This window comes from Aedes aegypti, chromosome 3 (assembly GCF_002204515.2).
Source record: "Aedes aegypti strain LVP_AGWG chromosome 3, AaegL5.0 Primary Assembly, whole genome shotgun sequence".
In the NCBI taxonomy this organism is placed as follows: Eukaryota; Metazoa; Arthropoda; class Insecta; order Diptera; family Culicidae; genus Aedes; species Aedes aegypti.
Genome location: NC_035109.1, coordinates 299,219,902 through 299,234,966, shown reverse-complemented (window position 1 = coordinate 299,234,966; position 15,065 = coordinate 299,219,902).

Here is a 15,065-nt window from a genome sequence, read left to right as displayed (position 1 = left end):
ATAGGCGGCACTCTTTGTTTCCTCACTTGAATCAAAGAACCTAAAGGCTGCTTCGATTTGAACCCACGAAGAAAATGGTTGGATATCATTTTTTTTTTTTCGAATTCATGTTCTTTTTTTCGCGTTATCAACAGTTCTAGACTCACCGCGCAGAAGCACCAACTGCGAGGCCATCATCGGTGGCAACACCAAACATTCTGGAACCAGTGCCGTTTCCGCGTTTCCCCAAGGGAATTGTCAGTTTTGTGGCGCAAGAAACAATAGAGTAATAGTGCAAATTTCTCTTCCCATTTTTAATTTTTCCAGATACTCACCCACAGTAGTCTTTCGTCGCGGTTCGTACTAGGTTCCTTTTTATTTAAACGTGGAAAACGAGTGCCAGTTTTTTTTTCTCCCAACGATTCCACGCTACACAAATGAAACGTCGAAAACATCCCTCCAACAATTTATCTACCACCGCCACCCAGTTCATTTCCTGCGATTCCAAGTCATGGGTGGTGTCTCCTGTTCAAGAGTTTTGCAATTGTACGCGGTTGGAATGCTGCTCACGTACCGTATCGCAGCGGAATTTGGGGAACGACTGTCACCTTGAGCAATTTGTTCATGAACTTTGTCTTAAGCGTATCGACTCCACCAATTCAGTATCATGATATTAGTTTTACTACTTCTCATAAGCACTGTGTCTTTTGACAAGAAATTCTAAAGTTAAAGTGAAATTTATATATTGTTTGTACTTTACATTCAGACTAATAAGTGAACATGTTGATAAACTCACAAAGAAACAACAGTTAATATTTGATGTATAAAGGGGGGTGATCATTGGGGGTGGGGTCTATGGAACACTTGCCCCAATTTCCGCTACAGGGGGATACGACTTGTGTCGTTTGGGTGGTCGTTCCATTCCAAAAACAGGTCACATCAGATCAATCCCAAACAGGAGGATGAAAGTTGTAAATATTGCTACAAATGTCGCGTGTTCATTTTCTGGAGAAATTGTTCTGCATTGCCCGATCGTGACGTGGGTGACGTGGGCACAAGTAAAAGTTTATGTTTTAGGGACATCCATTTGAGAGAAACGTGTGGGGGATTGGGGGCAAAATTAACGTATTGAGCGAATGTTTATTCATATTCATGAACAATTTTGCTTTTCAGCTTTTTTAAAATAGAGTAAAGGTTTCAATAAGTCAACATGCTTTGACAATAATTGTAACGTATCGAAAATCGGTTGAGTGACAAAATGTCGAATGCCAAAATGATGAAAGAAGAGAATTTGATAGAAACTAATAGTTCTGTATTTTGGAGACCAGGTAGCCGTAACGGTAAACGCACGGCAAGACCAAGCTGAGGGTCGAGGATTTTTCATGAAGGAACATGTCTGAACTCTATTCTTTGTGTTGGACATAATTTTTATCTGCTACTTTCTCCCTTACGAGAGAGTATTTGGAACTTCTTGTTTTACCATGAAACCTTTGTGATTAAATTGCTCGGTGTTCTGCCAAATGGCGTTCGTCCAAATGGCCAGAAAGCGAGATTCTTCATAGGGCTTGTGTCGAAAATTCACCCACGTCGAATGGTAGAAGTGATTGATATCTAGACTGCTGGAAATCCAAACATATTTTTGTTCAAGTTGCATATTCTGAATAACTGCTCTGTTTTGCAGGGAATTTGTGAGCCAGTTTTAATCTATTAGTCTTTAATCGTAACAAAACGTATAGACCTCAGCACTTACTTTTGCAAAGCTTTATATAAAGGCACAAAATAGCCATAGGACGAAACTACTCCCAAATCCATCACTCTGGAAAAACATGTTTTAGTGACCACCTTCATTAAGACTTTCTCCATCCTTTGAGATCGATCTTACTTACAATTTCAACAATTGGATTCAAGTTCCAGTGATTACTACTAAGATTTCTCCAGGAAAACATTCAAGGACTCTTTCAGGTCATGAGTATTCAAAGCAATCCTATGAAGTTCATCCAGGAATTTCCGACAGAGATTATTTTAGCAAATGTGTCCAAAAAATAATCATATTTATTTATTTATTTATATTTATTAATTTGCAATGTAAGGTTACACCTTTTTCAATTATTGCATTCCGAATTCATTTAGTTACAAAAACACTTAAAACTAAACATAACAGTTTCTGAATTCTGTTCACTTATACGTTGCTATTTTCATATTTCTAATACTAATTCCTTCTGTTGAAAAACTCTCTGCACTCTGTTCGGAACCTATCCAATCGAGCAATAGATCTTATTTCTAGAGGTAGTTGGTTCCAAAACACAACGCCACGAACGAAGAAGGTACCACCATAATGAGATGTAGCGTACTGCGGTAAAACAAAATTACATGTACGCATGCTACGGAATGGTTGCAGTTTAGTGAAGAGATAATGCGGTGTAGTTGTTTTGATTATCTTGAAGAGTGTTATGCAAGAACGTAGTTTTAAAAAATCATAAAAATTACAGCCTAATAAATTGTGCTGTAGTCGTGAAACACTAGAAAATCTTGTTAAATTATAGACCCATCTAACACAGCAGTTCAAGGCAACTCTTAATCTGTCCAAGGCTCAAGCTGAAGCATTTTGTAATAGCTCTATACCATACAAAAAATGCGGAAGAATAAGTGATTTAAACAATCTAAGCTTAATTTCAACAGAAACCATATTAGCCGTGAGCTTAAGGTGTTTTAAACCCCCATAGATTTTTCCACATTGAATATTAATGTGGGAATCCCATTCTAGATCATGTTGAAATATCACCCCTAGGTTTGAAACATGATTTACATAAGAAAGAGTTTCACCTCCTAAGGAAATGACCGGTAGTGACTGGGACTGACGAGCCCTTGAAATATGCATTATTTTAGTTTTAGAAGCATTAATAGGTAGAGTATTGCGACATGACCAATCGTAGATGTTTGATAAATCTTCATTGATAAGGTGAGCCATTTCTGACGAAGAAAGGTTGCAGGAGTGAAAATAAATTTGAACATCGTCAGCGAACATGTTTATGGAACAATATTTCAATACAGACGGTAGGTCATTTATAAAAAGGGTAAACAGTAAAGGGCCTAAAACTGATCCTTGCGGGACGCCTGAGACAATATGAGCTATTTCAGAAAGGTTTGCATCAATTGAAACCTGTTGTGAGCGATCCGTTAGATAGGACTGCAGAAGATTCACGGCGGGAGCAGAAAAGTTGTATTGATCCGAAAGTTTGCGAAGCAGTTGATTGTGGGAGACTCGGTCAAACGCTTTAGAAAAATCAATTAAAAGCAAAAAAGAGATTCCTTTCCTATCAATTGTACGATGAATATCATCATGGACTTTTAAAAGAGCAGATGTTGTATTGTGCCCCGCACGAAAGCCTGACTGAACATCCGTTAAAAGATTAAAATTATTCAAAAATTCAAGCATTTGATTTTTCAGTATTTTTTCAAAAGCCTTTGAAAGCGCGCTTAAAATGCTTATAGGTCTTAGATTTTTTAAATCGCAGCCTCTAGATTTTTTACGAATTGGCAAAATTTTAGCAGTTTTCCATGCTCGTGGGTAGTTACAAGTCATAATGATTGTATTGAAGACATGAGTAATTGGTGTAATCACAAACGGTAAGATCAATTTAATGAATATAAGAGGTACACCATCTAATCCAACAGCATCCGAGGTAATACTATTGATCATTTTATCGATTTCGTATTCATTAGTAGTAACAAATCTGAAACCATTTTCGTTCGGTGGTGATAATCGAGGAAAATAATTATCGACGGTGAAGTTAGACGCAAAATAGTTGTTGATCTCATCACAAGAGTTGTTGAAAAGCATACCAGCGCCAGATTTTTTAACATTTATCTCTTTCAGTCTTCTCCACAAGTCATTATTTGAACGAGATAATTCAGATGAACGAGAAATATAAACAGATTTGGCTTGATTGATTAGCATTGTTACTCTATTTCGTAAGCGTTTGTATTGGTCTCTTTCTTGTTGACCTTTAGTCCGCTTCCAAACACGATACGCTAAATCTCGCTCTACCATTGCTCTAGAAATGTCATTGTTGAACCATTTATTATGTCTGACAAGCTTACTAGAACGAAGAGGTACGAAATGATCAAAAAGGGATAAAACTACTTGATTGAAATAGTCTAAAGCTAAATTAGAATCATTGATAGAGTAAAGAGCTGACCAATAAATTGTAGTTAAAGTGTGATTTAGAGATTCAAAATTTATGTGTTTGTAACCACGAAAAAATACTGCGCTACTGAAACATGATCGAGCTACGTTTAAGGAAGAAAATATTATATCATGAGCCGAGAATCCAGGTCCGGACACTTGGTTGAAATTGAGAATAAATTCAGGATCGTTTGTGAACATCAAATCTATTTGAGAACTTCCGCCAGAATAATAATGAGTTGGCTCATTTCCAACGCATGTAAACCCGAAATGATCAAACACACTACAAAAACGATTGACTATTGGAGAATCCTTCTTAATGTTCATGTTGAAATCGCCTATTAAAACAATATTTTTGTACTTTAAGATATGATCACTCAACTGTTGAAAAATAAGTTCACAGCAGTCGACACGTGGAGGATTGTAGAAAATTCCAAGCAAAAACTTGTCAGCCCCTGTTGATACTTCGACAAACAAAAATTCAGTATTACAGGCATCACCCAGCCCCACGAATAAATCTGGAATTTTTTTTTATTACTATCATTTCAAACATTACATTCACTTCTTATATCTAGGTGTTCTGTGTTATTAGACAACACTATCATCCTAATTTGGTAAACCAAATTTATGATTTTATTAACATTTGATAACAACATATTACATTTAATTTGCATTCGTAGCAGTTCAGATTTTTTACAGGTGAGTTGATTTCACCTGCTTATAAGAGAAAAAAAAAGTTTTTAATATACTTAACCTAAATTAACCTAAACATATAACGTATTAATCGTGGCAATAGAAGATTGTAATGATTTTTGCCTGAAATTATTAATGATTGTATTTGATATTTGTTCCAATGTTTCAACAATGGATATTCTATGTAACTCATTGGTACTATACCAGGGAGGAAGCCTCAGAATCATTTTCAAAATTTTGTTTTGAATTCTCTGCAGAGCTCTCTTCCTGGTATTACAAAAGCTAGTCCATATTGGTACAGCATACAACATGGCTGGCCTGAAAATTTGTTTGAATATCAAAAGCTTGTTCTTAAGACAAAGTTTTGATTTTCTATAAATAAGGGAATAGAGACATTTTACATATTTTTTACATTTAGCAGCATTGAGGGCATTCAACTCAATGTGATTTTTGAAAGTTAAATTCTTATCTAGCATGAGCTCTAGATACTTAACTTCATCTGACCAATTTATTGGAACCCCTCTCATCGTGACAATATGTCTTCTTGAAGGTTTCAAATTGATAGCTTTTAATATATGTGGGAATATTATTAGTTGAGTTTTGGATGCATTAGGAGAAATCTTCCATTTTTGCAAGAATGAAGAAAAAATATCCAAACTTTTTTGCAATCGACTACAGATGACGCGCAAGCTTCGTCCTTTGGCGGAGAGGCCTGTGTCATCCGCAAACAAAGATTTTTGATATCCCTGAGGAAACTCAGGTAAGTCAGGTGTGAAAATATTGTATAACTATAAAATGACAGTTTCGTTTTTTCAATATTCCCGGTGAAAATCCTGAGATTTTTATACACACAAACACGTCGGAATCCCTGACGAACAAAACTGAGAAAGAATCATTCAAATCCGTTGACCCGTTCGTAAGCCATTTCGTGACATACAAACACCATTCCATTTTTATTTATATAGATATTGGTCCCAAAATGCTGCCTTGAGGAATACCAGCTCTTACAGGAAGTCTTTCAGATCTGGAGTTCTGATAATTAACCTGAAGTGTACGATTTGACAGATAACTTTGAATCATTCTAACAATGTATGTTGGAAAATTAAAGTTTTTTAATTTTACAATCAAACCTTCAAGCCAAACATTGTCGAATGCTTTTTCTATGTCTAGAAGAGCAAGACCAGTAGAATAGCCTTCAGATTTGTTGGAACGGATCAAATTTGTTACACGTAAAAGTTGATGAGTGGTCGAATGTCCATGGCGGAATCCGAACTGTGCATTGGCAAAAATTGAATTTTCGTTGATGTGGGCCATCATTCTGTTCAAAATAACCTTTTCAAAAAGTTTACTGATGGAGGAAAGCAAACTGATTGGACGATAGCTAGAAGCTTCTGCAGGATTTTTGTCTGGTTTTAAAATTGGAACAACCTTAGCATTTTTCCATTTGTCATGAAAATATGCTAATTGAAAACATTTGTTAAATATATCAACTAAAAATGATAAGCTACTTTCTGGAAGTTTCTTGATGAGGATGTAGAAAATTTCATCATCGCCAGGAGCTTTCATATTTTTGATTTTTTTAATAATAGTTCTCACTTCTTCCAAATCAGTCTCCCAGGCATTTTCGAAAACGTTCTCTTGATTGAGAATATTTTCGAAGTCCTGAGTAACTTGATTTTCAATTGGACTAGTAAGTCCTAAATTAAAATTGTGCGCACTTTCAAACTGCATAGCAAGTTTTTGAGCTTTTTCGCAATTATTTAGTAATAATTTGTTTTCCTCTGTCGGTATTGGCTTCTGAGGTTTTTTCAAAACTTTAGATAATTTCCAGAAGGGCTAAGAACCAGGGTCCAATTGAGAAATCTTATTTTCAAAATTTTTGTTTCTCGATTGAGCAAAACGTTTCTTGATTTCTTTCTGCAAATCCTGCCATATAATTTTCAACCACTTGGAACATTCATTACTGGAAATGTCGTACATAAAAGATTATAATTTGCAAACGCAATTACGAGTTTCGTCTCAAGTTGAAGGTATGCATAAAACGAGAAATCAGACTACCATTTGATCTCAAATTTGACCCGTCGGGAGACCTTGATCAGCTGGCCACAGAAATGGAGAGACGGAGAAATGGGCTCTCAGAAAGCAATCTCTGTGTTTGCGGCGTGGCTTACCAGGATATCGAACATGTCGTATGGGGATGCAGTGAGCATCGTGGCATCAGATCTGAACTGACTGAAACTCTCCGGATACAAGGAAAACAGCAGAAACCTATCAGGGAAGTGTTGGTGGGCCTTGATTTGGAATATATGAATTTTATCTATTTGTTTTTGAACCGTATCAATATCCGAGTTTGATTGTCGTTCGTTCCCTGTCTTTCTTTTTCCCCTTCAAATTGTCCTCTTCTCGTCGTGTCTCCCACAAACCGTTTCTGTTTAGTTGCATTACAGATCTCGACATCATAAGTAGCTTAAGAAATCCCAAAAAAATCCTTTCCTTTCCTGTTACAAATGTATTCTCTTACCTTAAAACTTCCCCAAACTAACATAGTTTTTAAAATAAGTACAAATTTCAAAATGTAAATAATGTAAAAAAAGAAAAGATTTCAGCTCTGTTATGCCCTACGGCGCTTGAGCCTGCCAAATAAACGAGATAAGTAAATATAATAACTGGTGAGCTCGTATCATGCTATCATTTCAAATCTGTAATTTTTCAATAAACTATGAATGGGTCGTCGCTGTGAGTGTAGGCTTGAACTTTTATTCATAAATTGTTTATGTTTACATATGTATATTATAAACATTCCTCTTCTTTACTTGTTCTTTTGTGATTAAAAAACTTTGAATGGTTCGAATTTTTAGTGTAGACTTGCAAAAGATTTATTTTATTCAACACACTTTGTGTGTTCTGTGATGGTCCAGACAATCGTTTTTTTTTTCGTTTCATATGAGTGAAATATGTTAAAACATGCTTTTGACACCAGAACGAATGATGAGTTTAGCTATTCAGATAATGAAACTTTGAATGGTTCGTCACTTCAAGTGTCGACATTGTTTTCTTTTACTTGAAAATATTCCATATTAATTGAAAATATTATGATTATAAGCATGTTTATATCGCACAAATAATTGTTTATCATGGTCTTATCGATTATCAAAGAAAATCCTGTGTCCTAACGACCCTCCCCACTAACAAACATCCCTCCCAGTAACATTTGTGGAGATGCAGAAGCAAACACGGTTTCCAAGTAGCAAAGGTTACACACTAACATTCCTTCCCCCAATCCCCTCTGAAGAATCCGAGAAATGAATCCTTGCTAGCTGATCTTGAAGACATTTTTGGAGCGACTTCTAAAATTTATGTACTATTTTTTGGAAGAAAACATCAGTTATTCCTGAGAATCCTGAACAACTTATTAATGATCATACACAGGAGGATTTTCTAACAAACAATTTGAATTTATATGTAACTATAGTGGTCCCGGCGAACTTCGTCTTGTCATCAAGTAGGCTGTTGTAAAACGTCATGTAATCCCCCAAACAAAATGACACATCAGTCTTCTCCCGTTTTATCGATAATTTCAGAGACTTTCCCAAACTTTTTCCTTGTACGAACACGTCGCATTCCTTGTCGAGTGCAACAGTGAAAAACTTGCATCTATCCGTTGATATGTTTTCAAGTTATTTCGTGACATACAAACATCACACCATTTTTATTTATATAGAATAGATATCAATTTCAGCGATGTATGTTTTTTAGTCTTTGGCACACACTGTAGGTCAGTTCGGTTTTTGCGTCGCCGGTGAGACGTCTATTTTTCTGCCACGCGTTTCGTTTGCTGGGCAGTGCATTTGAAGGCCCAAGCAAGCTAGTTCGGTTTTCGCGTCGCCGTATGTATATCAAGTATGCTGATAAAGTTGCTTATGGCTGCTTAGTCAGGGATGAAGGATCAATTTGGTGAGCTCGTTTCATGTTTTCATTTTTAATGTATATTTTATTATGAAACACTTTTGAATCATGACAACGATAGAAAAGTCACTTGTATGTATATATTTTTTTTAACAAAACATGAATGTTTTTTCACAAAACAAGACAAAGACTCTTGTGATTGTTTAAAAAGTATTCAAACACACATACTTTACCTCTTATCCAACATTTTTCATTACAGAAATCGTTTTGAATGGTTCGACACTGAAAGTGTTGACTTACTTTAGGAACACGTTGTCTGTAATGACTAATAGGTGACTGTTTGAACTAAGGCTGCATGGATCGCATCACTTACCAAAGTGAATCCTGATTATGTAGCTATTGAACCCTCCCCACTAATAAATTCCTCTCTGTGACAACCATGGAGATGCAGATGTGTTCTCGGTCTCTAGTAACAATGGATGTCACACTCATAATCCCACGTTTCCCCGATGACCGTAAGGACGTGGCCGGCGCCGTTATTGACTTTATAATGTTTGGAGTTCTCGAAAGTGTACATTGAAGATGGAAAGCTATTCCCAAGCTAGATCTGTTGGTTCCTTGTGCAACTTCGATTATTCTGGTCAATCACGGAGTAGCAACTACGAATTGTACGGTCATCAATGCTTATGCTTATTATGCTTTGGCACACACTGTAGGTCTCAAATATAAAAACTTTGAAAAAATATTGTTTGTGTATGTGTGTGTGTGTGTTTACAATCCAACTCCCATTGAACGGCATTGCTTTTATGGAAGACATTTATCTGCACATATTTATTGATACCCTTCGATATCTATATAGGTGCAGATAACTTGAGCCCAGGAGATGGAAGGTGGTAGCTTTACTGAAATTCCAACGACCCATTTCAAGAATGGCAGTAAATACACACACATTTTGAGGTCATTTTCATTATCAGCAAGCCCCGTATGAAAACACCCAGATATCAAATGGATATCTGAAATGCTTTCACACTTCTTGAGTCAAAAATTTAATTTTTGACCCTGGCGCGTATTTAGTGGGTTCAATTGGTAATATAAAACAGGTAATATAAGTTAAGTATGTTATATACCAGTGGTGCTCAAGCTGGAGCACGTTGCGGGCCAAATCGTGATTTTACATCAGCGCAGCGGGCCGCATTGGGATATTTGAATCTGAGAGGTGCGGTCTCCAACATTTTGGTCATTTAATTTGAAGACAATTTTTTCTACCAGTGCTAACCGTTGTTTATTTGCTCGTCTCGCAGGAAACCATTTTCAAGATGCACACTTAAAATACTACATACAAAGCTTTTGCAGTTTGATGCAGGCAATAAGCTCAATAAATCAGCTGAATTAGATAGTTTCTGACCGTATGTTAGTTAAAAATATTTTTCACAAAAGTTCTGAAAAACTTACGCATCATTATACCAAGTAAACGTTTTTCCAACAGTTTATAGTTTTTGTGTCACATAAAATGTAGCACGATAGATTTCTTTCTAAAGATTTTCTCTTCTGTGAATAAAGGAGAGAAGATTCAAATTTTTCGGCATGTTTCCATCTCAGGACGTAAGATTACTTCGCTGACTAGCGTGAAAAATGGCAAAGAAACTTGTCACTTTTATTCGCAGAAGAGAAGATGGATGCAAAGAAATCGATTATGTTACATTAGGCCTCATTCAAGTACACACTTGATTTAATGATTCCAAATTCCCAAAACTCAGAATATGCAAATGAAATTTGCATAATGAAAATAGAGTGTTTTTCATATGAAACAAAATAAAAGGACTGATTTTATTTCTGAACTGAATTTCTCCTGCGCATAGGCCTATTCACATGACGTCTCAAATCAGCTGATCGGGAAGCACTTTGACAGTTATTCTATGAAAATGACAGGCCCGTGTTAGCACCGGTCCTCCACCGATGTAAACAAATGCATAGACGGATCTGTCACATGGAAAGGCCTATTAACCTTATTTTTTCTCATGGTAGCATTCATCGATAAATAATAAACAAACAATTGATTTCGATTAAAAAATATAGTTTAGCTTCTTTGCAACAACTTTTGCTCAAGAACTTATTTTAAAAACGCCATGTTCACAGATAAAATGTCGACCAATACTGTGAGAAAGGGTTGAAAAATTTTATTGGTTTTGTTTCTAAGAAAAGAATCAGAATGATTTGCAGATAAATTGTTTTGATTTTTATGAAATATTCCACCTGTGAATACAAACATTGAAAATAATTAATTGTGAACGAAACAGATTCAGAATCAAGATCAAATCCAGATTTTTTTTAATTATTATAAAAATATTCATATTTTTCAGCATTAAATCAGTTATTTGTCTGTTACATATGATAATATCATTTTTCCCAACGACGTATTTAACAAGAGATCCCAAAACATTTAAACAAGAACCACAAAAGTAATAATGACCAGTACGAGTTTTTCCCCATTTCTTTGGAAGTATTGGAAGTCCTTACTAAATGTTATGCACAATTGTAATTGTAGAATAAGAATTTTCTTCTTTTCTCCAAAATTGTTCCGCGGGCCGCATTCTTGGGCTCAGAGGGCCACATGCGGCCCGCGGGCCGCAGGATGAGCACCACTGTTATAAACGATCTCACCAGGTTGTATTGCTATTTCTTTTCTCCATCGTCGCACTGGTGTTGCCTTACTATGCTCATTATTAACTTTTTTTTCTTTTTCGCCCGCCTTCACTGGAGCGAGTACCGCACTCTAAGGATCACACACTACCCAAACAACATTAACGAATCGCGGCACTTTTTTCACTCCTTTGCGAACGACGCGCGACATGTTCGATCCTGCCCTCATCTCCCGCCCCCGCAGGAGCAAGCGTCAAGGTCGAAGGATCAAACAACACTCTGAAAAAATATTGTTTTTTACAATAAAATAAATGGAAATTTCTAAAAACAGTAGAATTTTTTATATTTTTTCATGTAATATAATATTTTTGTATATTTTTTTCAGATTTTTCAATTTTGTCTGAAAAGTTGAAATCTCAAGCTTTAATTCCATTGGAAATCGATTGAGCTGTTCAAAAGTTATGTTTTTTTTTCAAAATAAAAAATCTAATGCGCCGAGACCTACAGTGTGTGCCGATAAAAAATGACTGATTTTTTATTTTCAAAAAAATATATCTCAAACACTAAAAGACATACATCGCTGAAAATATGACAGTAAACGTAAAACTTTTAGATCTATCAAGAAAAAATGTAAACAGCAGTAGCCCTTTTTGTCCCAAGGCCTTGGAAGCAAACGAAAAAACGGAAATTTTCGATTTTTTTTCATGAAAAAAACAACAATGTTTGTAAATTTTTATGTTATTTTGAAAACTCAAAATTTTTAGCTTTCATTTCATCCAAGACAATTGAAAATCGATCAAATGGTTCAAAAGTTATGATTTTTTTTTAAAATAACAATTTTGCAAAGTCGCGTATTTTTTAGTCACTTTTTTCGGAAATGGTCACCCTAAACAAAAAATTCAAAAACACGTAGATCTTTATATCGAATAAGGAACAAAATAGCAAATTTTCACGGAATTCGGTTACCCACTAGATCGGTTTTTCATGGAATGGCTGAATGAGAGTACCGATACTTACATATTGAGGATTCTACTGACCCTAACTGAGCAACTCTCCTGAAACCAGGCTGCCATCGGCACCCATCGTTAGAATTCCAATTTTATGTCAATGATCGCTAGTTTTCGATAAAACTTAAGGGTGGTTTTTTTCTGTTTTCTCTAATTGGTGGACCCCTCGTACGCCAGCTAGCTGAACAGTTTGCGAAAAAGCCCATTTTGTGATAAATCTTGGGTATTTATTCACGTGATATGTCTCATATTTCGCTTGGAACATATAGCAAACTTAGTGGCATCGTATAGAGAAGGGATATAGCTTTCATTTGAAATCGAAAAAAATTTGGCGGCCATTTTGAATTTGGTCGCCATCATGAATTTTGTTAGAAAAATCGTTTTTTCACCATTAGTTTTGAATTCTGAGATCACCATCAGAAAGCTGAGGAAAAATTGCGTAAGATAGGCTACAGAAACTAGGTGAGCAATGGTATTTACCCTATCAAATGAGCGATTTTCTAAATCATGTTCTACGATTTTGACGTAGGGTAAATTGGTATAATGCGCCCCAACCGGGCAATACGCCCCACTTTATTTTCAAGGGATTGAGGCTTCTTTAACACGCAAATATGATTACATATCTTGAATATTCGCGAAAAAATGATGTTGCGCATATAAGATCTTTGGAAAGTATGAACAACCAATAGAAATACCAAAAATATCGAAAATCAGCTTTTTGGCGTAAAATTTTGGGTCCGATAGGCAAGCCTCGTTGTAAATGAAGACCATCCATTAATATTGTACTTATTCCAAAACTTTTACCGGAAGACGACTGCTAATAGACCCTTATGAGCTTAGCAAGTGGTAGAATTTTCCTTGGAAACATTTCTACAGCGCTACGGAACTTTTTCTACGAGAGGGGCATATTGCCCGGTTTGTTTTGAAACGTCAAGATTTGGACCGTTTACAGAAAACGTCTAGTACTCTTTTTAAAAGCTACCTGTCAAGAGAAAGTTGCATGCAGAGCATGACCAACTAAGTAAATAAAACTTTGACACCAAAAACCATAGAAGTCATGCATTTGCCAATGCGATAGAGCAGTTTTTCCTTACGGGGGCGTATTATACCTGTTTACCCTATATGGCGAGTGTAATCAATACAAAAATCTTTTTTTATACTACAAAGAAACAAGTTTTCAATCTTTGGTGTTTTATTCGAGTCGAGTAAAGAATAAAAATATTATTTTAAGTGAAAAAATAGGGCGGCCACCTTGGATTTTGACGCCATCTTGGATTTTGACGCCATCTTGATTTTAAGTAGAAGAATGAATTTGCCATCTTGATAGCACTCAGCATGTCGAATTTAGTAGCTACCAATAAAAAAAAGGTAACGTATACTCTTCTTCTTATTATTTTTCATTTTTCTGACGTTACGTCCCTACTGGAACCGAGCCTGATACTCAGCTTTATTAGTTAGTTATAAATCCAGGTTATTAGACAAGAATTTTCTTTTATAATGCGATTTCTGACAACAGAATAATTCTACGACATATCTTTGAATTCAGTAATAATGAATCAATTAATTCAATAAATGAAAACCGGCCAAAAACATTGATTGTATTAAACAAACATTGTTTTTTTACTATATGCATTGTTGTTCATTGAATGAAGTTTATAGATTGGGCAACGGGACATTAGTAAGTCTTGTGGTAATATCTGTAATTTTAACGTAAAACATTGACACAAGTGCATTGATTTAGAATGGAAATCTTACATTTTGAAGCAAAAAAACATCCTTGATTTTCAGGACCATAGAGTACCATGCATGTGAAAAAAGAGAAATTGAAAGATGAAAAGCAGGTTTTGTTCTAATGTGGACGTAATGCCGAAACGCAGGTGTATTATTTCGAGTTTGGAAAATCTGGCGGCCATCTTGGATTTCGACGCCATTTTGGTTTTTAGCAGTTAAATGATGTTTTACCATATTTTTCAACTCGAAGATATGCAGAAGATTCATTCAAGTAGCAACTAAGCGTTAAAAATCATATTTGATCATTTGTTTTTAAAGCTGAGGGGTTGGCTCTGTTCCAGTAGGGACGTAACCCCAAGTAACACAAAAAACATCTTCTTGGTCAGCTATCTGAAAATGATGTTATATTTAGGCGTTAAAGATAAAATCCAATACATCTTCTGTTTTAAAAACGTTCAGGCGATGTTTTAGAAAAACATATCAATCCGGCAAACGCAGTAACTGCATTTGTGTCATATTCCTGATCGATAAATGTATATATTACTAAATTAAAGCACTCCTCATAACTAAACTTCAGTCGATGTAAATTAAGTTAAAAGGTTGCTTCTGAAAACATATTTCGTACATATCTGTATGATTGTTTTGATGAGGATGTTATAATAATGCTTTTTCCTGTCAAATGGAATACATATTTAGCATTTGTTTTTTTTTTTTACTCTCAGTTTCTATTCGAAGATGGATGCAGAGATGTGTAGCAAAACAAAATCTGTAGCGAATAATTGAGCGAAATGGTGATTAATGCAAGCGGGGGAGAAGAATGATTGACATATTCAGGAAATTAATGCGCAAATAAAAATTTGGTAATGTGATTTTTTCAATGACAACGAGCTTTTCATCTAAAAACAGCAGGCTTTGAATTTGAA